The sequence below is a fragment of the Lissotriton helveticus genome, chromosome 1_1 (genome assembly GCF_964261635.1).
Source record: "Lissotriton helveticus chromosome 1_1, aLisHel1.1, whole genome shotgun sequence".
NCBI classification, from domain to species: domain Eukaryota; kingdom Metazoa; phylum Chordata; class Amphibia; order Caudata; family Salamandridae; genus Lissotriton; species Lissotriton helveticus.
In genome coordinates, this window is record NC_136057.1 from 1,687,719,448 (window position 1) to 1,687,744,873 (window position 25,426).

Consider the following 25,426-nt stretch of genomic DNA (forward strand, 5'->3'; position numbering starts at 1 on the left):
GGTTGTCAGGGGCGTCCGGCAGGGTTGTGTACTAGCTCCCACCCTTTTCTCCTTGTACGTGAACGGGGTGGTAGAGCACATGCTTGGTGAACCAGCAGACGCTCCCTCATTGGGGGGCGTAAGGATTCCAACCCTGTTGTTTGCCGACGACACCCTCCTTATCTCCAAGACTCCCCAGGGCCTCCAGAAGCTTCTGAACCGCTTCCAGGACTTTTGCACAAAGAGAGGACTTGTCATCAATGTGGACAAAACCAAATATTTAACTATGCATCCCCCCCCGTAAGCTTGGCCGCCCTCCCATATTGAATTCAATCCCCCTTGAAAGAGTATCAGAATTTGACTATTTGGGGATTCGTATTAGTGATGTCATGAGCTGGACTCCCCATATTAACAAAATGACCATCAGTCACAAAAGGGTGGGGGGAGCCTTGTTGAAGGAGTACAACAATTCATCCAAACAATGCGTAGCCCCAATAATTGACATCTACAAAGCCAGAGCTGTAACGTCATCTCTCTACGGGGCTGAGTTATGGGGCCTCGGTAATATGGAGGATTTGACCAAGGCCGAAAACAAATTCCTGAAGGACCTCCTGGCCATCCCGATGAGTACCCCAACAGTTCCGGTGCTTCTAGATGCGGGCTGTAAAGCAATCAAGGACCAGGCTCGTCTCCGGCCTCTTCTCCTCTGGACTCGTCTCTGGAGGGTCCCAGAACTAAAAACTTATGCTGACGGGTTGTCAGAAGTGATGGGATTGGGTGGCTGGCACAAGATTAAATGGCTTAGGGACATTAAAAATCTTCTGGCGGACCTAGGCCTGGGGTCTTGCTGGTCTACACACTCCGCCCCGCCGAAGGCGACCCTAAAAAAACTATACTGGGAATGGGTCTCTGCCAAACTCATCAGCAACCCGCGCCACTGCAATTCCACCGCAGCTTACCTGAAAATAAAAGACGCTGTTGTTCTTGAGCCTTACTTGGACACAATCACAATCTCTGTGGACCGGGCACTTTATATCAAACTTAGAATAGGCACTTTACCTTTGGCTGACCTCCTTTCAAGATGGAATATGCCCACGCAGGCATCACGCTTCTGCGCCCTATGTACAACCAGGCCCGAAACCGTGGCCCACTTCCTTTTTGAATGTCCTGACTACGCCCGTCCTAGATCCCATTGGCTTAAACCCCTATGCAGACAATTGGGTACTCGCCAGCATATGGTGGCATTATGGATTTTATTAACCGACACATCCTCGCCCACAGTTTGTGCTGTGTCCAAATTTTTAAAATGGGCATGGTTGATTCGCTTAAAAAGACTGTCCGTATCAATTTAATTCATTTTTAATTAATTTATTTCAGACTATATTGTCAGTTTTTATCTGCCTTGTTTTTTATTATACAGTTTTTAACGATGTGCTGTCTTTTTATTATACCTTTTTGTAATGCTTTTATGATATCTGCATATCGAAATAAAGCTATCAACCAACCAACTATAACTGACATCGTGGCCAAATTCCCCGGGAGTAGCCACGACTCGTACTTCTTCCGGAACAGTGGCATCCATACACGTCTGCTTGCTGGTGAATTTGGCGACGGATACCTACTAGGTAAGTCAATGTGACACACCCTGATGTACACCCTGGCGCAAGCTGTTGGTCACACAAATTAATGGTACTTTCTACTGTACATAGGTGACAGCGCATATGCCCTCCGGCCTTATCTACTCACACCATATCTCAACCCAACCACCCCAAGGGAGAGGAGATACAATGTGGCACATAGGAGCACACGCAACGTGGTGGAGCGCACATTTGGATTGCTCAAAAGCAGATTCCGTTGCCTCCACAAAACTGGAGGTGCACGTCTGTACAGCCCCATCAAATGTTGCAAGATAATTGCTACATGTGCAATGCTACACAATCTGGCCACAAAAAAAAGGAACAGCAGTGGAACTAACTGACTCAGAGGACGAGGACAATGACAACCCTCAGCCAGAGCCCTGCGCAGCTGGTGTTGCAAATGAACATGATGGGAGACAGAGACGGGCAGAGATTACGTCAAACCATTTCTGAGTGAGTAACGACACAGAGCCAGTAACAGTTACATGGTAAGGTGTTTATTAAGCACACCTCCAGTTTTGTGATCAATGTCCAATCGGACATGGGTTACATCACCCATCTCATGTATGGCAACAGGCATAGGTCTCTACTTCCTGCGTCCACGCGCTGCACGTGCACGTTCCCCAGCAACACTGTCTGGTGTGTTGGACTGTTCCTGTGCAGCCCCTTGGCATTCACTGCGCCTCCTGCACTCGGGTGAGGGCGTAACGCTACCACGGCTGGTAGCCTCCTCACTGTCCCCCCCCTTCCATTGTGGCCGCCTTAGCATTCTGCATGAGCTCTAAAACTGAAGTCATAGACACCATCCCCCTGGCCACATCCCTGCTGCAATGCGCCATCTCCTCCTGTATGGTGATGGACCTGCGACACATCAGTGATGTTGCCGTGGCCAGCCGGTTCACCAACTTGGTATAGGCCTGGAGCCTCTGCCTCTCCCTGCGCCTGCCAAGACGGTCCTGCTCAAGCTGGCTGCAGAGGTTGCCCACAGAGGTAGCTACTCTGTCCATTCCCGCACACAAGTTCTCTCCTATAGCACTGATGCCCTTCTCCATCCTGGGCATATGCTTGTTTATGTGTGCCACCTCCCTGTGCATTGACTTCATCTCCCTCCATTGCAGGCGCTGGACCTTCAGCATGTTGCCTTCCAGGCCAGCAAACACACTGTCACCCTGCTCGGATGCTTCTGGACTGTCTGGCCTTGCCCTGCGGCGTCGGGATGAACTGTGGGCACCCTCGGATGGAGTACCAGCCCTCTCCCTGTTGGATCTCTCATGTATTGAACTTTGTTCGCCCACTGTGCCCTCCTCTGACGACTCCTCCATCTGCTGGAGGTTGGCCACGGCATGCCTCCTGCCTGACTGTGGTGGTGGTGGTGTTGGTGATCATCGCAGTGGGGACTGGGTGAGAGGTGATTGCGGCCTTCCCTGGCGCTGTGGTGATGGCTGTAGTGGAGGATATAGCTGTGATGGCGCCGTGCTTGTGGTCCATGCAGGCATGCTGTCATCCTCATGTTGCCTCCCCTCTGGCCTGGCTGACTTAGCTCTGCTGCCCTCTGCTGCACTGCGAGATGACTCGCCTGTAATGACACAAATGTAGATGTACTCACTGCTCTGTCTGCAATGGAATTACATTAAACATCATGCCTAGAGAGCACAGTGATTTTCCTGACGTAGCCAATTACTTTACCATGCTATTGTGTTTGCTAGCCTGACTGTCCTAAACATAAGTTCCCTCTGACTACAACACCCATCATGCATTGCGGGTAATCAGTAAGACATGGAGTGGAGTGGGAGCCCCTAAGCCACTATGGGGATTGAGGTTGGGGAGGGGGTAGCACAGCATGCTGGGCATGCTTCTTACCTTGTTTTCTTGCTGCTCTGGCGGAGCTGTCTGCATCTCCCACGCCACTCACACTCTCCGGCTGGATGGTGGACTCCACCATCTGTTCCAGTGGTGTTGGTGCTGGGGCTCGATTCTTTCCACCACCTGTTTTGTTGGCCTGCGTCTGTCTCTCTGCCATCCTCAGTTTTGCTGTCTTCCTGAGGTCATACCACCTCGTCCAAATGTCCTCTATGGTGCGGTGGGTCACACCTATGGCATTAATTTTGTCACGAATGCCACTCCAGATTTGTCTCTTCTGTGACTCTGAGGTACAAAAGGGGGTGGTGATGGACGGAGCATCTGAACCAATCAAACACTCACACCAGTCAAAAGATCTGGGTTTGATCCATCACCGTTCTTTAGCCCACTCTGCCACCCCAGTTAAGACATGGCTATATGCAAATCAGTCTGACCCTGCGCCTCATGGGAACAGTCCAGCCTGAACTGCCAAGCCATGCCTTCCCTGGACCGGAAACAAGCTTCCGAGGACCGGTTTGTGGCATTCCAGCCGCCTTCAGCCCGGCTTGCTTGAATCCAGTGGCAAAGTGAGCAAGGGACTCACGTCTGAGCATACCCTGCCACACTTATGGCGGCCAAAGTGGCACAAAAGGGGGTGGTGATGGACGGAGCATCTAAACCAATCAAACACTCACACCCAGTCAAAAGATCTGGGTTTGATCCATCACCGTTCTTTAGCCCACTCTGCCACCCCAGTTCAGACATGGCTATATGCAAATCAGTCTGACCCTGTGCCTCATGGGAACAGTCCAGCCCGAACTGCCAAGCCATGCCTTCCCTGGCGGCCAAAGCGGTACATAAGTGTGGCAGGGTATGCTCAGACGTGAGTCCCTTGCTCACTTTGCCACTGGATTCAAGCAAGCCGGGCTGAAGGCGGCTGGAATGCCAGAAACCGGTCCTCGGAAGCTTGTTTCCGGTCCAGGGAAGGCATGGCTTGGCAGTTCGGGCTGGACTGTTCCCATGAGGCACAGGGTCAGACTGATTTGCATATAGCCATGTCTGAACTGGGGTGGCAGAGTGGGCTAAAGAACGGTGATGGATTAAACCCAGATCTTTTGACTGGGTGTGAGTGTTTGATTGATTCAGATGCTCCGTCCATCACCACCCCCTTTTGTACCGCTTTTGGCCACCATAAGTGTGGCAGGGTATGCTCAGACGTGAGTCCCTTGCTCACTTTGCCACTGGATTCAAGCAAGCCGGGCTGAAGACGGCTGGAATGCCAGAAACCGGTCCTCCGAAGCTTGTTTCCGGTCCAGGGAAGGCGTGTCTTGGCAGTTCGGGCTGGACTGTTCCCATGAGGCACAGGGTCAGACTGATTTGGATATAGCCATGTCTGAACTGGGGTGGCAGAGTGGGCTAAAGAACGGTGATGGATTAAACCCAGATCTTTTGACTGGGTGTGAGTGTTTGATTGATTCAGATGCTCCGTCCATCACCACCCCCTTTTGTACCTCTTCTGTGACTCTGGCACTTGGTGGGACTGGGATCCAAATAGCTTGTGATGGTCTTGGCTGACATCCTGTAACAGTACCTCCAGCTCCTTGTCACTGAACTTCAGTTTTCTTTTCCTGTCACTTCCCTCCTTCTCCCTGTCCTGGCTTGCCATTTCCAATGCTTGTTCTCTTGTTTGGTTCTACTTGCTTGTAGCTGTGAGTCTCTGTTGCTGCTGGCTCCTCAGCTCACCTGCCTGCCTCACAGTGAGCTCCAGGTCCTGCGCAGCTGCCTGGGTGTGGCCACTTCCTGTTTGGGAGGTAATTGGGTGTTACTGGATTGGCTGATTCAACGAATTACGTTTTTTTAAATTACCGATTCAGTATTTACCGATTCGGTAATATATTCTATAACTCCGAATCGGTATTTGTATTTCGGTATTTTATTTTTTTACCGATTCGTTCATATTCAGTATTTATTACCGAATTTTAACGAATCTGTAACGTTTACCGATTTTTTATGTACATCGCGTTTACCGACTCCTTAATACCGATTCGGTAAAATTCGGTATTAAGGATTCGGTATTCTTGATTTACCTACATATGGCCCTCTGAGATTGAGAGGGGGGAATGAAAATATTTTTCCAGTCCCAGATCGTATAGAAATCTTTTAATATAAGCTATCCACCCAATCTTATGAGCATTCTCTGATGAGGTACAGTCCTGTATGAACCCTTGACAGAAAATGGTATTATTGGACGATCAGATACGATGCCATGAGAGAAGTGGTTGGATTTTGACAATATCTGTCAGATGCGGAAGACCCAGTTCCAAATGGCACGAAAAGGTCGCGGTACCTTGAGGAACAGCGAGAAGATACCTTAAAAAGCTATTTTCAACCTTTTGCAGAACTTCTATCTTTCCATAGCCCCACAGACCGGCCCCGTAAGTTGCAACTATGTGAAAAATGTACTAACGCAGTAGTAGCCCTCATAAAAAGCAATTTTCTAGACTCAATGGCCTGTCTCCAAGAGGTTTTGTGATCTATTACTATTCCTAGATATGGATAAGTTGTGGTGCTCTCAAGTTTAGCGTTGTTTTAGAAAATAACCTTAGTTTTCTTAATTTTGGATCCGGAAGACATAACAAAGGTTTTTTTAATGTTAATATTCAAGTCCAGATTGGCCATGAAGGTGTTATATCTCACAAGAGCACGTTGTAATTCTAGAGGGGTACGTGCTAATATCACAGTGTCGTCGGCATAGAGTAGGGCTGGTATTGGGCGCTTGTTCATCATAGGAAGGTCCTGGCACCCTTTTACCATGTCCCGCTCCAGGCCATTGGTATAGAGTGTAAAAAGAAAGGGGGCCAGGACGCAGCCCTGCCTAACCCCTATCTCTACCCCGAACAATGCTGTTAGTTCCCCCCCAACACCATACCTCACTCTCGCTGTAGCGTCTGAGTATAACTCGTTCAGAAAAAATTGACAAGCACCTGCTCTACCCCCATTTCCAATAAAACTGACCATAGTTTTGCATGGCCGACACAATCGAACGCAGCCGATAAATCGACGTACGCCATGTATAAGGCCCCTCCCTTCGCACTTACATACTTGCCTATCAAAAGTGTCAAGTTAAGGGCTGGTTCAATAGTGGCAAGCCCCTCGCGGAATCCAAATTGTAAATCTGATAGAATCCTGTTATCGTCCGCCCAATGCTGGAGACGTTCAAGAATAACTCGACCTGCCACTTTCCCGAGCGTATCAAGCAAGGAGATTGGACGGTAACAGGATGGCGATTGGCGGTCCCCCTTTTTAAAGATCGGAACAAGAATAGATTCTGACCATGAGTCCACAAGCCCCACCGCACATGATGCCTGCAGGACCCTGGTCAGAATTGGGGTCCACAATTCCAAGTTTGCTTTAAAGAAATCAATTGGTACCCCATTGGGGCCTGGCGCCTTTCTGTTTTTGCTAGCCTTCAATGCGAGCTCTACTTCGTCATGCGTTATATCTAAAACTATGGGGTAAGGAGTCAGTTTTAGTTCCGGGTAGGTCTTTTCCTGGGATTTGACTGCTTTGTGCCACCTAGAAGAAAGGCCAAAAATCCGGGCAAAGTGTTCAACCCACGTCAATTCATCTATCGCCACGTCAATTTTAGGAGTAGATCTAGAATCAGAAAGGAAGGGAGATTTAATAACTGCCCAAAATGCAGCGCTGTACCTTAGGGTACAGCTTTTATGAAGTTGGTCCCACAATTCCTTTTTCAATTTTGTTTTTCTGGATTTTATAACTTGATTATACTCCTTTCTAAGAGTGACATTTTCTTGGGGATCCCGTTCTGTTTTATGTAATGCGGCTTCCAATTTTGAGTGCGCTTTTGTGCAGCTGTTGTTAAACCAACCTTTCTTTTTAGGCTTTCTCTTTTTTAGTTTAACAGAAAGGACTTCTTTTATTGTTTTAGTAACAGTCATAAAATTAATCAAGACATCCTCATCGGAGGTGTCGATATCAAGACAGTTTTCAATCGCCACTCGTGCTGTTTTGACTACGTTTCTAGTAATAGCTACAGGATCCACTTTATCCCATTTTAGTGAGAACCCGTTTAGCCTGTCTAGAATCAAGGTATTTTGCTCCAGGGTCCTGACTGTATTGTAACTAGCTAGCTTCTGTAGAAGCAATAGAGAAATACTGTTTGGATGTTGATCACTCATAGTGTTATCATGAGTCATGCACTTCATGACACGTGGTTCCGCTTTACAAGAAATAAAAACAAAGTCTATTGTGCTTGACCTGCCTCTACAGTGAAAGGTTGGTATAAGTGGGACCAGAGGGTTTATCATGTTATTGGCCAGACCTAAATCTAGACCAAAAAGTGTTTCATTTAGACAGTCCCATAGTGTTGTGTGGGAAAAATGAGTTATCGGGTGTTTGTTCTCGTCCGTTAGGCCACAGATATTCTGGTCACTATGCCTACACAATCGTTGATTAAAATCGCCTCCCCAAATAAGTACGACATCTTTGGATAACTTTTTTATTAAAACTTGAAGAAAAAGATACATTTGTCGTATTACTATTAAAAATTCAGCCTGGTGAAGATTGTTATAAAAGTTTACCAGGAGGAAATGGTCGGCCTTATTCAGGCGGAGGCTTAGTATTTGGAAATTGGGTTCTAGTTTTACTGGGGTGATTTCCTCAAATTCCACCAAGTTTGAAACAAAAGTGGACAGACCTCCTCTAGCTCTGCCAGACGATGATGGCAGTGCAGGGGAAAAATATGTTTTGTATACCTCTATATAAACCTCAGCAATAGTCCACGTTTCTTGAAAACAAAGAATATTAAAATTATGAACGAAGCTAAACCAGGTATCATTCCCCGCCTTTGATCGCTGGCTAGCGATATTCCAATAGAGTATAGTTATCAGAGACTTGTCCTTAGCATTCTCAGGGGCAGAAGTCAAGATAGTAGGCTCTACTTGGGCTCTGCACCCGGTATTGCTAACTGCAACTACTTGCGTGTTACTAGTATCCAGTCCCTGATCTACTACCAAGTTTTCGTAAAAATCGATTGGGTGGTACGTGTCTCGATCAATGGTATTTACATCTATCAGCAGTTTGAAGCAAGGACTGGGAGACTTTCGATTGTATATCACCCGACTGGAAGAATCGTGGTTCCCAATTGGTTCCAGGGAGTGTGGAGCAGTCAATCAGTCTCCTGCAGTCCAGAAAGCGAGTTAAATCTATTGCGTGTTGGGATGGTATAAGGATGATATTGAATTAGTACGTTTCTACCCAATCCCATAACCAACTTGGACCCGTTAGGTGGGGGGTAAAAGAAACCAAGTGGCAAAATATTAATCTCACCCGTTGCTATCGCATGATTCCCGCTCTCTTGTAGAATTCTGTTAACAAACTGGGGGATATAAAAGTCAAGACAATGGATTCTCCCGCAAAAAATTTCCCACGTGAACACACAGACTGAACCCTTCTTGCCATCTTAAATTCTCTGAAAAGAAATTCAGTTAAACCCGTTTTCTTGCCTAACCAGTAAAGGGATTTATTTCGAAGTGTTTCCCAACCTTCTAGTGCCTGAGTTTCCTTTTTTGGGACGTTAGTCAACACAACGATATATGGTGTGGCCGCCGGAGGTAAGTCAAGGTGATCGTCACCATCCAAATTTGCCCAGTCAAAATTATTATATGCAGAGTTATGTGAGGGATGTGAGTGAGTGAGACTAGTGATTGGACCTAGAAGATTGTTAGCACTGCTCAGGGGCCCTGATCCTCCACTCAAATCAGTGGATTTTGATAAAGTTGTTTTTTCGCGGTTTAGGAGCCGCTCTCTTGTTATTTTACTTGACAACGAATTAAGTGCGGGAGCTATTAATGTGATTGGGTTCTTTTCCCGGGAATGGGAAGGGGCTTCAGTATGAGAAACGGGAGTCCCAGTTTTCAAGTTTGGGCCAAAATTTGATGTCCCTGATCCAGATAGAAGGGATCTCAAGTTTTTACCAGATTGTTTAATATCGCTAGCTATGTGTTCTTCAATGAGAGCTAATCTCAGATCCATTTGGTCTAGCCTAACTCTCAAATAGAGATCCAACCTTTCGATCAGTGTCTTTAAGTTCTTTGTGTCGTCACTCAGTGGGTCAGGGTTTTTCCTAGTCCCGGTTCTATCTTTAGTGGTAGATTTTCTCTGCCCCCGTTTTTTCTTTCCAAATTGAGCAGGGTTTTCTTTGGTAGGAGTAATTTCTAAGCGAATTATAGGGTCAGAATCAATTGGATTGCTGTGGGCGGAGATGTTCTCGTCCAATATGGGGGTTGCAGTGATGAATTTGAATCACTCGGAGCAATACCGTCCACAGTATGCTGGATACACCCGTTAGGGGGATTCTTAATTGTGTTGGATTACCTTGAGGTGTCTGAGACCTCAGAGTGATGCGAATCATCATTTGCTCGTGAGGAGCCAACTTCTAAGGATTCTACTACTGAGTTAATTTGTTTATCTAACGCCCCCATGGCTCCAGTAAGATAGCTCAGTAGGGGTTGTTGGGACTCAATATGAGCTCTTTTGCCTAGGGTGGACTTGGGGCTGGGTAATTTCCTTTTACCCATACTGCATACAACTACCACAACTGGTTGAATGGATGTAAATCAGAATTTGATTTCTGGTCTTTTAAAGAAGTGAAATCGAAACACCTCTCTATAATGGTAGTTTCCTCAACAATACTCAAGTAGTATATAGTCAATTTAGCTTATCACTAATGAACTTGCCAAGGTTTGGAACAGAGCACTAAGGAGTTAATTCAATAAACACAGGTAGTTTTACAATAACAAATACATCTGTCCTTATTGATATGTTTGGTCACGTGCAAGAGTAAAGACACCAAAAGATTGGGCACAGCCCGGCCTCAAACGGGCACGGACGGGCAAGGACGGGCCGGCCCTTGGCCCGGGCGAGCCCGGGCCGCGGGAGCCCGCGTACAGTTTTGAATCCTCGGAGGCGGGAACGCTGCTGCTCACCTCTCGCGAGACCGCGCTGCCCTCTGGGAGATGGAGTCCAGGGCAGCGCGCGGTCTGCGGATTGAGCAGAGACAGAGCGCTGCGGCAGCAGTTCACGAGCGAAAGAGGCCCCCACAGCAAGCGTGGCAACAACAGTCCAGGGAAGCAACAGGATCCAGCAAAGATTCAGGTGACCAGAGGGTAGTTGGGCTCAAAGATGCAAACAGGAGTCCCAAATGATTTACTTTAACGGAATACTTAACCTCTCCGCCATGGAAAAACAACCAGTGCGCGGTTTGGACGGCCCCCGGCCGTCCTACGCACACATCCAGACGCATCGAAGAGGTTAAACAAATACAAATGAAAAAAAAAAATCATTCCACAAAATTTCAAAAACACTTACCATTAAATTAATTAAGAATTCAAATAAAAAAAATTATTAACATAATATGTACAACAATAAAATTATACAGTTATCACATATTCAATCACATGTACATAACAATTAATATACAAAATTAGAACTGTAATATCTTCACACCCTGTTCTCCTACAAAAAAGATAATGCAGTATCAAAAAATACAAGCATAACAAACATAAACATTAAAATAAACAAAACACTGCAAAAAAACAATTAATTTTGTTTTGTATTTTACATAATTATTAGTCAAATGACATTTAAGTACCGTATTTTCTGGCGTATAAGACGACTTTTTAACCCTTGAAAATCTTTTCAAAAGTTGGGGGTCGTCTTATACGCCGGTGTCATTTAATAAGCAAGCGAATATAGCCCAAACCCTATATTTTAAAAGGAAAAATAGGGGGTTGTCTTATACGCCCAGTCGTCTTATACGCCAGAAAATACGGTACCATAAAAATAAGTTAAAATGACATTGAAATAAAAAAATGTAAATACCTTCCCACCCTATTTCCTTACAAACACAACACTCACTACTAAAATATAACTTACAATTACTAATAATGTAATTAAAATATACATTAAAATTAACAAATGAAACTAAAAAATATGACAAACAAGTTACATAAATTAAAATAATTTCCTATCAAAATTACCACTAAATTTAAATAACTCATAATTTAATTTCCTTCCCACCGTATTCCCCTGCAATCAAAACAACCGACTACTGCACTATCAATTACTATTAACATTTTAATATAAATTATTAAAACGCTTTCATTTACAAACTATATATTTTAAAATATTAATTATACTAACATTAGTGACACTTAAAGTTAAAATATTTAATGAAACATATTAAATTAATTCCAAAACTATGGGCCTGATTATGAGTCAGGCGGTCTTGCGCCAGACTTGTGGTGGCGCAGGAGTGGCGATCCACCGTTTTGCCGACTATGACTTTGTAAATCGCTTTGGCGGTGAACTACTGGCTGCGCCAGGAAACAGTTCCCTAGCGGTGGTGCAGAAGCGTCACAACGCATTATACTGAGCAGGGACTGGCGGAGTCCAGCTCCGCATATTTTGAGTTTCTGGACTGCTATGAAAAGGCTGGTGAGGCAAGAACAAAGAGGGCCCTGTAGGGCCCCCATGTCCCCTCCTCCATGGGGATGCATTGCCCCCCTGTCTGTATTGCCCCCCAATGAGGGTGTTTCCTGAGGCTGACCGCGGTTTTACGAGATCCGGTCAGAGCGCCTCGAGGACTATATTTCTAAATATCAAGAGTGCTTAGGTACATCATAGCACCCCCGTTGTAAGAGGTCGACCAGTGATGTTATTATCAAGGGATTAGGCACCCGAGTTTCAAGCTGCATCCTCTATACTTTTAACTTTTGTATGCACTAAATATGGACGTGTGCCTGCATTACTCATGCCCCAACATTCATATCTAGCAGCGGTCATTGACAGTTAATGACCTGATTTCTGAGGTGAAACTTCCCTATTATCGAATTGGCATGCAATTGCCTCGAGGTTGCGATTACATTTGAAGCCTATGACAGCCCGCAAATTGTAGGATTTTGAATTTCAATAGCCATTATATCTTTTTTAGTCGTTCTATACCTCGTCTGGAATCTCGTTACAGCTGACCGAGTTCCTATATATTACATTTTATTGCAATAGACGATCCCCTGATGAAGGCAGTTTTGCCGAAACGCGCGTAGCGTTTCCATCTACCGCATTACCTCTATCAACAACACATCGACCGTACATTCAAACTGTGGAATTGTCTTGTAAATATAATGATATATTTTATCGAATTTCTACCTGTGAATATAACCTTTTTATTTATCATGTATTGCTAACAACTATTCCTATTGCATATTCTCCTTCGTTATATGAATTGAAATTAATTTAAATTAAGTAAAACAAAAAATGAGAGCTGAAAACAAATACAATCATATATCTCTTTCATAATAATTGTGTATATTTGATTTCAATGTAAAGCATAGTTATTGGTTGTCCATTTTTCGTACACCTAGAATATTTTGTTGTGTTCTATTTGAAGCTTGCTATAGTTCCTTTACCTATGGTGTATTGCCCCCCAGTCCCAGTACGGCATGGATGTCACCTCCCATGCTGTGCTGGAACTTTACGGCCATTCCCATTGCGGTGCCTGTTTTCAAGGCACCACCATGGAAAAGGCCAAAGAACCGCCGACCGTATTATGAGTTGAACTTATACAACTTGCAATATGTGTGTGTGTGGGATACTTGTAAAGCGCACTGTTACTCTACCCAAGTGTCCTGGCGCTGTAGACCGCTGGGGAACCCTACCTGGTTTTCCCTGTGAGATGCTCCCTTTCTGGGTATCTCCAGGGTGAAACCAGGCATCCCCGGCGTCTGTGGGGGGCTGTTGTAGAGATGAGGCAAGCTTAATGCCCAGAGTTACCAAGTGTGTTCCCTGGTTAGAGTAGGCACTGAGGCGAGAATTATCGAGTCCGTTGACCCTGGTCCAAGACCCTGCCGCGTCGGGAATTGAACCCTGGCCGTTCTCTGCTTACAGGTCTGCCACCTCTAACTAGTGAGCCACACCTCTCCACATATGGCTGGCGGTCAATGCGCGGATTTGGCGCCGTGGAGCCGGCGCCATTGCGCCAAACTCTTAATCAGACCCTTTATTTTTTTACAACTGTATTAAAGATAACATTACTAAAAATAGTACTGTTGAACACTATATTTTATGCAAAAAAAGAAATTCTTGAGAACGATATTCTGTTCCACGATTTTTTGGTAGTAATAATAATATGTTAATGATATTTATGTCTCACGCTATTTAAAACTCAATATTTTGTTCACACACCATCCTGTCCACTACTCATATCAATGGACACTCTTCACAAGGTTACCAGCAATGACTACTGCCTGCTCATGGTGCTAACAGCTGTTGAAACCAGACAGTGAGCCATACTGAAGTCCCAATGGTGCCATTGGACACATGAAGCACATAGAAAAATGGTGGACTCCTTATACAATATGTGACTCAAACTAGTGGCATATCCTAAAGGATGTCTCCTTCGTGGTCCTTGCAGCGTCATTCGAAGCAGTTTGGTGACTCAAGTATTTCAGCTTACCCCCATCAGGTATCAGGGGTCTGTGAAAAACATAAACACACCTAAAGAATAAAGCATGATCCCCATAATTAGATGAGCTGGTGAAGATGACTGTGCGGGCCTGCCCTTTGTGTCAAGCCGCTGGAAATCCAGATCCACCAGCCTGCATTATCACTGAACAGGGCCTCAGACAAAGGTGTATTTGTGCTGGCATGGAGTTTGGTCTGCACCTGATGGTTGTCATTGTTCACTATTATAAATACCTTGAGGTAGAGCTAGTGTCCACGATGGAAGCTAGTGAGGTGCAGTCCAAGCCAGAGAAGAAAATGGCCACACACGGCTTGCTGCATGAGCTTTGGACTGACAATGGACCTCCATTTCATGGCTATGAGCTCGCTGAATACCTCAAATCATGAAATATTATGCACAGGAAGATAACAGAGGTTAGGCGATTTATGAGGACAATGAATAAGGTAATTTGTATTGCTCAAGCCAACTCTCTACCATTAGAGTGGGCCATCTACTCTTTTCTCCGGGTGTATAGACAAACCCTGCATGTTACTACTGGTCGAGCACCTGAGTAAGTTTCGCCCTTTGAACTAAAACCATGGAGGGTCATCTGGCGACAGAGCACCCTGCTGTCATCCAGAATTTGTGAGGACGAGGCGACACAAAATATAATTTTCAAAGCAATTTAGATTAGGCGCTTCAAGGTCAGCTGAGCTATACCGGGAGATGCCAGGCGAATCTGGAAAAATTGACGACCAGGGTGAAAACGGCATCTGCATTCTCAGCCACGGTTTGGTTCCCTGGCCAGCAAAAGAGCAGCTCTTCTCTGTACTTCCCTTCTGGGAGCTGAACATGCACAGATTGAAGTCTTTGTTAATTGAGAACCGGGAAGGATATCCTCAGTACTGTCTCCAGACCAACCCTGCCCCATCTATTTGCGTTAGAGACTTCATGGTGTAATCTGGTAGTGATTTCAATTTTTCAAATTCTTGAATGTTGGTGAGGAATGTAATGTCTATGTGCATGAAAAGGGTGCACCAAGTGGGAAAAGGGCTGACGGGTTTCTCCCTTGAAGATCGTGGCCCAACAGTTTGGATCCAGGCATTGCATGTGGGAGTTAATAAAAGGAGGTGCATGGTCGATAGCTGGTTAATTTACTCACTAACAACATGTCTGCTTGCTGTCCCTTCACTTTGTGCTGCCGCTTGCGGCCTGCTCAGTAGAACTCCACAGGTATCTGCATACGAGTTGCGCACAATCCCTGTTGCAGAAAAAGTATAGTCCCTGTGGGGCAGCATATGGGCTTCCCATTATCATCAAAAGGTAATGCATTTGTGGCCGTGAAGGACATAACAGACGGACGCACATCAGTGTTGAGTGCAGGAGTTTTGTACTTTGAAGTTCCAGGACAAAATATGCACAATTCCAGAAACTGTACTCGAGGGAGAACACTTGGGGCTAAGTAGTGGCTCAATGGCTCTTGGTCTTAGTAGGTCTGGCATCTCTGACCTCACAACAAGAGTTCAAGGAAATGCCTGGTCAAGAGGTAGAGCCAAGAGTTGATTTTTCAAAAGAATCAACAATAGTTGGTAAGCATAGAGGTTTGAGGTATGTTGAGGTAAGGAGCAATATAGAAAGTCGTTACAGAATGTGTGGGCTATGTGAGTACGTAAATTCTGGTAATCAAGAAGGACAAAGGATGGTGTCCTGTGATAAACTTGAGAAGTTTGAATTGGTACCTAGTTTACAGGCATTTCAAGATGATCTGTTAAGTGATATTTTAGAGATAAACGATTGTTTGGAAAAATTGGATTTGAAAGATGTGAATTTTACCATACCAATAGCAGAGGAGAGTTGCTCTTTTCTGCAATTCAGATGGATGGGAGTTCTTTATCAGTTTGGTCTGGCGTCGGCACCTTGGTGTTTTACAAGGTTGTTAATACCAGAGGCCTCGTATCTCAGGGAGAGAGGAGTTCGTATGATCATGTACCTCAAAGATTTATTACTAATGTCTCAGAATGGGGAGGAGTTGAGGAATCATTTGTCCATGGTTTAACAGTTACCAGAGTCTGTGGGTTTTTAAATCAATTTTGAGAAAAAAAAAGTTCTGGAACCCTGGCCGCAATTGGAGTTTCTTGGCTTCCAGGTGAGTACTTCACAAGCAGACTTGAGTTTGCCAGAAAGGAAGGTTTTAAAGATAAAGACATAGGTGAAACTGATTCTGAAGAAGAAGGTTATTTTCTTGCGAGCTTTAGCAAGGATAATGGGTTTGTTTTCCTCTTCAATTAAAGCATTTTTTCCGGGACTGCTTCATTGCAGAGGTTGAAGGCGGAAGGTCTAAGAAAGGGCTTGTAGAATGGAGATATGATGCAGATTTCTGCAGAAGCGCAGGAGGAGTTAGTTTGTTGGCTGCAAAGTTTAGAGACGTGGAATGGCAGAGCAATTTTTGGGATATGTCCAGATTTTGATCTGGAAATGGATGCAAGCCTTTCTAGTTGGGGGGCTTGTTTGGAACAGGAAGAGAGAGATGGCAGAAGGTTATGGAAGGAAAGTCAGAGCCATATAAATGGTTTAGAGATGAAGGAAGGTATTTATGCTTTGCAAAAAAACTCAAAGAATTGCAATGTTTTACTAATGATGGATAATATGTCAGCAGTTCGTTATATTAATCCTTTGAGTTGCAGCAAATTGAAGAATTTGACTCTGGTAGCGAAGAAGATATGGAGTTTCTGTCTGAACAAAAAATAGGTTTGCAGGCGGAGTATCTTCCAGATCTGTTCAACGTAGCAGCATATTGGAATTCAAGGTATCTCCAAGATTACAGAAACTGGAAGTTGATTGTTAATCTTTTCAGGAGAATTCAGAATGTTTGAGGTCCCTTTGAGGTGGATTTGTTTGCCTTGAGGTTAACGTTCCAATTGCCTCTGTATTTCAGTTGGAGAACAGATCCACAGGCAGAAGCAGTGGATGCTTTTCAGCAGGTTTGGAAGAATCTTCAGGGTTATGCATTTCCTTTGTTTTCAATTATGCAGAGGGAGCTTGTGAGAAAGTGCCATCTTTCTTGCATTGGTATGCTCTCACTTTTTTCTGAACTGCTGATGTGCTTTGACTGAGTGTGCCCTGGGTTCCTGTCAACCAGGTACCCAGAGCCCGTGTTCCTTCCCTAAAACTATGCTGAAACAAAAGACCCAATTGGCATCTCTGGCCACCTGTCAGCCCCTAGTAAATGGTACCCTAGGTATCCAGGGCATGGTGACCAGAGAAGACCCCTGAGGGCTGCAGCACTTATTGTGCCACCCTCTGGCCCTGTACCCTGGCACCCACACACTGACTTTGCAGGCTGAGTGCCTAAGTACAGAACTAAAACAAGAGTCGACATGGCACACACCCTGTGTGCCATGCCCACAGAACCCACCGCCCTGGCATACTTCAGTCACCCCTCTAGCTGGGTGCCCTATGCCAGAGGTGAGGGCACAGGTACATGAGCCCTGTGCCCCTACAGTACCCAGGGCCATTCTGGGGCACTGTAAGTGCAGTGATGCCATTAAGAGTATATGGTGCTGGTGGGTTGTCATTACGAACTCCCCAGCACCATAATGGATACACTCAAGACTGACAAGTTTGGTATCAAACTTCTCAGCACATTAAACCTGCACTGATGCCAGTGTGAGATTTAATGTAAAATGCACCAGAGGGCATCTTAGAGATGCCCTCCAAAACCCGAACCTACAATCCACGTCTGAGCTGAGTGGCTGCAGAGGCTGCCACACAGCAAACATGTTGCTGGACCCCTGGATGGAGAGCCCCCCACTCTCCTGGGCCTGCAACAATGCACATCCTGGGCGAGGTGCTAGGTCTCCTCCCCCAGGATGGGCAGGGGGAAGCTTCAAAGGCATGCCGCCCCTGAGAGCTTCTCCAGACTATTTGCTGTACCAAGCAACTGGCCCCCACCAGTTCTAACCCCCACTCTGGCGGGAAGACTGGCGGGAAAAACTACGTCAGGAAGGGGGGTGCCAACCTTTGCCAACTCCACCCCTCAGGTGGAAGAGGCGAGGTGAAGCACGACCCCGGGTTCCGGCCGTCTTGTAGATGGGGAGCCCTGCCCAATCCCAGCTAGGCTCCTGCCCCCCTCCCACAGGAGAGGAGAAGGCTAGGGGGTGTACTCACCCCAGGACAGGGACCTATTGGTCCCTGTCCTTGCCCTACCTGTAACGCCCCAAAATTTAGTATTTAGGGGCTCCCTGAACCTTCCTTCCTCAGATTCCGATACCAAAAAGAAGAAATAAGATCAAGAAGAAGAAGACCCGCTGTGCAGCTGCTAACAACAGGACAACAACAACTGACTGTTGATCCTGGAACCTGCTCCTGCCTAAAACCCGGCGACTCCTGCGGACAGCAACCTTGGGACACCCAGAGGACCTGCCTGCCTTGACCCTCTTGAAGATTGGGACTCCCATCAGCAGAGGCTCTGCTGCAACAAACCCTCCTGGTGCCAGCCAGGAAGCTCCGGACCAGCCCACTCTGCACCCGCCGAGCCGACCCTCCTCGACGAACCAGCCGACGCCTGCAGACTCAGAACCAGGGACCACCCCAACCGCGACCAGCTGAGGGCAAGCTTCTCCGACACCCAATTACACCCCTGCACCCGGCGCCCTACAGCTCCCTGTGCCACGGAGATCCTTCCCATTGGTAGAAACACCATTTTCTGCCCAGCCCTTTGGTGGCCGGAAGACTCAACGGCACCCCCCCAGACCGTAACAACAGCTAGGAACCTCGGCGTCCTATTTGACACAGAACTATCCTTCGACCAACATGTCAGGACTGTAGCGGGCTGATGTTTCGGAATCATAAAATCTCTAAAAAAATTCTTCGACTTCCTACCGCTAGAATCCAGGAAAACAGTAACAGTGGCCCTAATAATCTCACGCTTGGACTACTGTAATGGTCTTCTTGCTGGAGCAAAAAAAACTACACTCAATAAACTCCAAAGCGTACTGCACACCGCCGCCCGCCTGGTTCTGAAACTGCCCAGAAGAACATCTATATCCGCGGCTCTAAGATCCCTGCACTGGCTTCCACTTCACAAGAGAATACTCTTTAAGATGCTAATTGTCGCCTTTCGGGCTTTCAATAAATCCGGCCCTAAATACCTCACCAGACGCTTCCCCCACTACAATCCTAGTAGGTCCCTCCGCTCCTCCCATGATAACCTCATACAGCCAGTCAGATTCAACATGAAGACAAAAGGTGGAAAAACCCTAAGCTTCTTGGCCACAAAAAACTGGAACCGGATGCCCAAAAACCTTAGACACCAAACTCAGGAAAAACCCTTCAGAAAACTGCTAAAAACGTGGATTTTTAACCTCCCGGATGACCACACCAAGGCAGCCATCTAAATTCCACGGCCACCACGATTTGTTTTCTGCTCCTCGACCTGGAAATTCAGCGCCATGATGCTCCTTCCGGAGCGACCACCGCGCTTTACAAATACCCCCATGAATCACGAATCACCCTTTGGGGTACCTACCTGTGCTCCAAGATCCCAACTTACCTCTCGAAGTGCTGGCCGCCCCTGGAGAGTCTCCGTCCCCGAGCCTGCAGCCTTTGTTCCTTTTTGACCTTTCCCATTGGATAACATTGAGCACCCGACGGCTCAAAAGCACCCTGCACCCAGCCACCCGAGTGCCGCTGGCTGTGACCCCTGTGTCCTACCCTACTTCCCCCCTTGCCCTGAGCAAGTGACTAGGAGCCCAGCTCCCACAGCCGCGTGGCTTGCTAGCCAGCAGCCACCAACCGAAGGCCCCCCTTCCCTCATTGGATATCATTGGCCTACCTACCTCTGCACCCGGCCGCCCCTGTGTTGCTGGGACAGAACTAACTGTACTTACCTGACCCTGGGGGACCCCTGAGTCTATGCCCAGAACCTCAACTTCACCAACCAAGTACTCACCTGGAAACTAGTAATTTATTTACCTGCCATTGGATAACATTGACCAATTTTGACTCGAAAATTTTCTAAGTGTGAAATTTTGAAAACTGAAAGTATTCACATAAAATCAGCCAAAGTCCGAATTCCGAAGTACTCACCTGTGATCAGGGGAGAAGCCAGTACTGTACCTTTCATCCCAGTACTGAACCGCAAAATTAATCCCTAGCGGGGTTACTAGTTATCTGTATTTGTTCCATAGGAACCCATTGTCTGCTTTTCTATGAAATTTCTTCTTAGTGTCTACTTTTGAAAACTTGAAATATTCTAGGAGACCAGTGCTGGGTTACAAAAGTAACGCGATCGTACTTTACCTGCAACCTGAATTTTCTCCCATTGAATAACATTGTCAGATTTACATTGAAAAGTTTCTAAGTGTGAACTTTTAAAACCGCTTTATATTCATGAAAATTCACTACAGTGACTGAAACGTTTTTGCTAATCTGGTTTCAGCTTAGACCCTAGGGCTGAATCTAGGATCTAGTCCTGGGACTACTAAAGTAATCTATATAGTAATCAACTGTACTTACATGTGGAAAACCCATTGAGCTCAATGCTATAGTGTGTTTTAGGATTGTGTTGCTTACTGTCAATACTGTATTAATTGTGTGCCCAAACTGTATTGCTCCTTTGCAAAATAATTACATGAGAGAACTCATAACAAGAAAAGTATATTTTTATAACTGTTGGTTTTAAAAATAAAACACCTATATCTGTGGATATAAAAACAATTGGCCTGGAGTTCAGTCCTTGAGTGTGTGAAACCTTTTGCTGACTGAGTGTGTACAACAAATGCTTTACTTTGTCCTCTGGTACTGCCTTACTGCTCGACCAAGCTACCACTTTGGAGAGTAAGGTCAGTTCTGACTTTAACCTCTGTTATACCTCTGTGGTTGGTGGACTCTATACACACACTGTACTTCCTTCTAGTCCAGTATATATAGAGCCACTTTCTCACAGTGCTGTTAATGGTGAGAAGGCAAAAATGTCAGATTATTCCGATAACTTCTTTTTGGACAGCACAACCTTGGTTTCCATGTTTGTTAGAGTTGGTAGTAGAAGAACCTTATTTGATTTCTATGTCGGAAAAATGTTGTTTGGACTGGAGGAGAGGTTCATCGTTAGTTGTAGAGGGTTCCTTGAACCTTCTTGTTTGGAAGATTTCAGGGGAGGAAAGAAGTTTGAAGGTCTTTTGGAACAGGCTCAGGGGTTGCTCAAGGAATCATGGGCACCTGAGACAAGGAAGAGATATGTTAGAGTATGGAGGAAATGGGTTGATTGGTGCTTGAAGAGAGATGTGGATCCCGTGGAGGCCTCTCCCGTAGTAGTATTGAATTATTCGTCAAGTTTGTTTGAGAATCGTCTTTCTTATAGGAGTATTAATTGTTATAGGTCGGCAGTGGAAGCAGGTCATGCCCCAGTTTAGGGTTTTTCCATAGAAAGGCATGTTATGGTTTGTAGAGTGATGAAGGGGATCAAGTTACGGAGGCCTCCTAAACCTAAATATAGTTACTTATGGGATGTGAATTTAATTTTAAAAAGGATAGAAAGTTGGCCTTCTAATTCATTGTTATCCTTCAGCCAGTTGAGTAGCAATATTGCAGCACTTTTATGTCTAATTTCTTTAAGGAGGGGATCAGATGTTCTAGTATTAGAAGTAAATAGCAGATTTTATAACCCAGATGGGGTTATATTTAACATTTCAAGACAAAGGCAAAGTCATCATCAATTTTGTATCTCATGTTTGCTGACCATCCAAAATTATGTGTTGTACGATGTTTAAAGGACTATGAGAGTAGGGTGGCTGAATTCTGAAAGGATGGAGTGAACCAATTATTAATTGTGTATGTGAAGCCATTTAATCCAGTGAGTGCTGTGACTATTCCACATTAGGTGAGATGGTGTATGTTTGAATCAGGAGTAGATATGTTGACGTTTGGAGCACATTCAGTGTGAGGGGTGATGGCAAGTAAGGTATTTGCATCTGGAGATCGCCTTGAAGAGATTCTGAGGGTGGCAGAGTCTAATGCTGGTGTATTTGCAAGATGTTATTTAATGCCTACGGAAATGTTTCAGCTGTGGTGTTATCACATCTCTGAACATGCATAATGCTAGCCTCCGGTCTTGATATGAAATGTAGATTCTCCTAGTTTAATGATCAGATAATCTGGATTTCATTAAAGACACTGAGGCTAGCATTATTCCACCCTCCCTTCCCAAGTAAGTTAAAAAAGGGAGGGTTAAGGCTTGGTATTAAAGATCGAGTCAGTTAAGCCATATCATTTGTGGGGTATTGTGATTTACATAAATTGCAGTATTCATTCCTTGTTATGCTATGTTTTTTCTTAGAAATTCCTTAGAGATGGGAAGTCGAAGCAGACAAGAAGAGACTGGAAGAAAGGATATATTTTTCTTTTCTTTTTGTTAAAAGTTCACAGATGTTCCCTTGGGAGCAGCTAAAAAGAGGAAGACGGCTGCTGCGCTCTGGTTATCTAGACTAGTGGAGTTCTAATTCTGGAATTTTAACTGTGCTTGAGATATGCTTTAAAGTGCTGCAGTTTGGAGTGTCAATAAAAGTTTATGCATAATGCTAGCCTCCATGTCTTTAAGGAAGTCCAGATTCTCTGATCATTAAACTAGGAGAAGCTACATTCTTCTCTGTTCTCACTCAAAGATGGAAGAGTTGTATCTCTGGTTCTCATCTTCCTCCACATGTGTGCAGAGCTCCAGAAGGCAGAAGGTGAACACTGGATATAGTTTTGGGGCCAACTTATATTACGTCCCGGGGCCATTTTCACCAGGTCAGATTGTCTATTTGGCTAAAATTATGTGAATAACTACAACCATCAGAGCGCATTTATTAGTAAAATTAAAGGCCATGACTAGAGCACTGGGCTTGGTGACTTGGAACCTTTTAATAACCCTAATTACGTGACTTTGCTTGGGAACAATTATTAGTAGTCTTATAAATGTGTTTTGGATTATTATGCTGAATTCATCCAAGCATAGAAGTTTTTAGGAAAAAAGTACTGGATATGTGTTGATTTACATAACATTACTATGTTCTCCTGTTCAATTAAACAACAATATTTAAATATTAGGGAGAAAAGTGGTTGTGCGTACACACGAGACGATCCCATCAAAGCTCTTATACACATACATGTGCTGGTCTAAGGGACCCTAGATACAAACAACAGGTCAGAGTTTTTATGTACACTAGGTTTTTTTTATCTGCTTGTATATATATACTCTAAAGTAACACATTCAGTACTGTTTTTTTATTTGCATTCTGGGACTTGTAGATCAGAATTTATAAACAGAACTGCAAAACCTTGACTAGGGGAGTTCTCAGGGATGGACCTTGAAAACTTGAGAGCTCTTGGGCACCTGTACCTTATTTCGGCACCCCTGGGTAGATATTTTTGGAAAGCCAAGTTTTGAAGATCTGTGTCATTTCAATATCCACATTTGTAAAGCGCACAATCACCCGTTAGGGTCTCTAGGCGCTGGGGGCCGTCGGGAAGATTAAGCAAGCTATTGCCCAGAGTCACATGGTGCTGGGCTAATCTGCCGCCGGTGCCGGGGATCGAACCGTGATCCCCAGATTCCGGAGTCAGTCGCCCTGGCCGCGGCGCCACACCTCTTCCACTTCAGGCCACTTTTCTTAGTTACTTAAGTTTGTGAACTACTTAGAGATATACCTTTGCATAGATACTTTTAATATGTGTGTGTTGTTAGCAGCACTGGAACAGAAGCGGTGCACACATCAGTTCTGAGATACTTATGCTCGTATTTCCCTTTCTGTTACTCTGACTGGATGCAGCCCATTTGTTTAGAAGTTAGCATGACTAAATATCAAAATAATTTATTTTCTTATATAAAAAATGTGTTCCACTAATAATAGCATGAAAACTGTGCATGAATAACAAACAGATGAAAAGTATGGCGATCAAGTTTTCATCATGATAAACAGGCTCGGATTGACAAGGCGGGCAATGAGACATGGGCCAATAGGCCTGATGCCGAGGCCAGTTGGTGGGCTATTTTTTTAGTGGACTAAGCAGTTTAATCAGTCAGAGTCATCCAAGATATGCCAACATTTTACAAGAGGAAAGTGGGAGATTTTAGTGAAATAATCGGGAGAATGTATTTCTCCCATTGACTCATATCGAGGCCTGAATCAGGTCTGTTGTCATGTATGAGACTTGAAAGTGTGCTGCTGCAGGACCCGATATTATAAATAAAGATACATGTTTTTTTCCCTTACATGTCCAGAGCACTAAAAAAGCGATATGGCAGGCGGAGAGTGTGTGAAAAACATGTGGTGCACTGGCCTGCAGGAGCAGGTTACTGGCAGTGAATACTACAAGTCTCACCTGACCAGTCCCGGTCGGCTTAAGCCTGCCGAGGAATCGGGTTTTTGAATGCAGGAATCGAGAGGCAGGAGACTAGCTTTGAAATCAGTCGTCTCCTGCTGAATTAGGAGGATTGGCATGTATGCCATCCCTGTCTCCACTGCAAGTGCACAATGTAAAAGCCTGTTATTACAGCCTATGCATACATATACTGAGCCTGACCCACCTCAGGCCGGCTAATTGCCAGAGTGAAGAAGGGCTCTCTGTCACAGCATGAGGTGTCCCTGTCCCTGGCTCCCTCCAGGTGCAACAGAGGCCTCAAGGTGCTGCTGATGGGAAGCCCTTAGCACTCGCTTTGCAGAGGACTGGGGTAGGGAGGAGGACAGGAAAGTTAGGGTGCTGGGGGCTAGTTAGAGCTAGTGAGGGAGCTCCTGAGCTTATTTGTGTCCCTCCTAGGGTGACCAGGAATCCGGGATTTGCCCGGCCGAACGGTCCCGGTTTTTCACCTGCTGTCCTGGCAGATTTCAGGAAATTTAGCTCCTGTCCCGGTTTATAGAGAGGGTCGACTGAAAACGGCGAGACGTGCTTTTTTATTTTTTGCAAAGCAGGGATAGTTAGCAGTTGTTTCAAGAAAGCATGTTAATTAACAGGCAAGCTTCCGTGTTTAAAAATTGCATTTTATGTATGTTCTACCTGCCTATTGTGTAATTCTCTCCTGAGGAGCGCTGTCAATCTGAGCACTCGCTTGAAGAAAAACTATTCCTTCTATTTTCGTGAAGTGTCCCGGTTTTTGCCATTACAAAAAACCGGGACACCCCAGATTAGTCTACATTGTTCTCCTTTTCCTGCCAGGGGCAGAGTTCATACTATGTAATACTACAAAAAAAAAGAAAATCCGGAATGTGGTCTAATTTACTGGGGGAGTGCCCAGGCCTAAATGTGATCCCAGTCCGACATTGATGACAAATAATAGTGTGCGAAAATGCCTGCAACCTTAGTCCAAGGAAATTCATGCACACCGATAGACTGCACAACATGTGCATAGTAAGAATATTCAAAGACTGCACAACATGTGCATAGTAAGAATATTCAAAATCGCATTGAG